This window comes from Octopus bimaculoides, chromosome 2 (assembly GCF_001194135.2).
Source record: "Octopus bimaculoides isolate UCB-OBI-ISO-001 chromosome 2, ASM119413v2, whole genome shotgun sequence".
Lineage (NCBI taxonomy): Eukaryota > Metazoa > Mollusca > Cephalopoda > Octopoda > Octopodidae > Octopus > Octopus bimaculoides.
Window position 1 is genome coordinate 40,983,904 of NC_068982.1, and position 1,538 is coordinate 40,985,441.

Below are 1,538 nucleotides of genomic sequence, written 5' to 3' on the forward strand. Positions count from 1 at the left end.
TGGGAAACCGGGCCCCATGATCCTGGCTAGGCTTTAAAAGGGCACATTTATTTATATATATATATATTATATTATTCTATAGATATTGTTATTAATTAACAATACTCGTAGACAAGCTAGACTCAAAGTGCTCAAGTTGAGCTAAGTTCCAATTTATAATTTGAGTGGAGGCAATATGAGCGGAAAACTAGAGGAACATGACTTATTATCCAGCAGAATATACAATATATATGCACACTTACTTTGACATTAATAAAGTGGCATAAAGCTCAACATAACAGAAGTATTAATAAGATACAAGCATATAGACATATACATATTTTTATAAGCCTGCAAATATCTAAAAATATTTAAAAACATTTATAAATACATAGGCATTAAAACAGATATATAAGTAAAATAAGTACAAAATATACACATAATAAGATATAAAAACGTCGATATTATATAAAAAATAGTTATAAGTTCACACGATATACTATATAGGAATAAACATTTAGAGGTCAGAATATAAGCACATAAAATATTTAAAAACACTTAGATATTTAAAAATATATATAAAAAAAATTTATGAATACATAGGCATTTTAAAATAGAAGACGATATGAAATAGGATATAGTAAATTATAAGTCCATAGGATATGTTATAAGGACTAATGATTTCAAGTTAGAACACAAAGCGCGTGGAAAGTGGAAAGTGTCAGACATTTTACAGCCTTAAACGGACATACTAAAATTAGAGACAATGTTCAATGGATCCACAAGTTTCATCGACAGGCCGTTTTGGAGACGTGTGAGTTAATATGACATGGATTTGATATTTTAAAAGAACCAGACACACCCCTCATCAGGATGCTCCACGAAAGACACCATGAAGACAAAACAAAAAGGGACAACTCACATAAACACGTTCCAACCAATATATATATAGAGGCGCAGGAGTGGCTGTGTGGTAAGTAGCTTGTTTACCAACCACATGGTTCCAGGTTCAGTCCCACTGTGTGGCACCTTGGGCAAGTGTTGTCTACTATAGCCTCGGGCCAATCAAAGCCTTGTGAGTGGATTTGGTAGATGCAAACTGAAAGAAACCCATCGTATGTATATATGTTTGTATGTGTGTCTGTGTTTGTCCCCACCAACATTGCTTGACAACCGAAAGTAGTGTGTTTACGTCCACATTACTAAGTGGTTCAGCAAAAGAGGCCGATAGATTAAGTACTAGGCTTACAAAGAATAAGTCCTGGGGTCAATTTGCTCGACTAAAGGCAGTGCTCCAGCATGGCCACAGTCAAATGTCTGAAACAAGCAAAAGAATGAAAGAATACATACACATATATATATATATATATATATATATATATATATGATATTTACCATGCGGACTATGATGAAAAAATATGAGAAAGATATAGTATATAATTTTTGGACTCAGGACGTAGCAACAGGCAAAACACCACTAAGCATTTCATCCAGCGTGCTAACAATTCTGCCAGCTCGCCACCTTAATAATAATAATAACAATAATAATAATAATAATT

At 33.0% G+C, this 1,538-nt stretch overlaps 1 protein-coding gene across 1 annotated transcript in view; it reads left to right on the forward strand.

Moving 5' to 3' along the window:
* LOC106884224 (GTPase-activating Rap/Ran-GAP domain-like protein 3) overlaps positions 1–1,538 on the forward strand; it is a 1,434,052-nt gene that overhangs the window by 1,406,882 nt on the left and 25,632 nt on the right. The gene's annotated exons all lie outside the window — the stretch shown is intronic.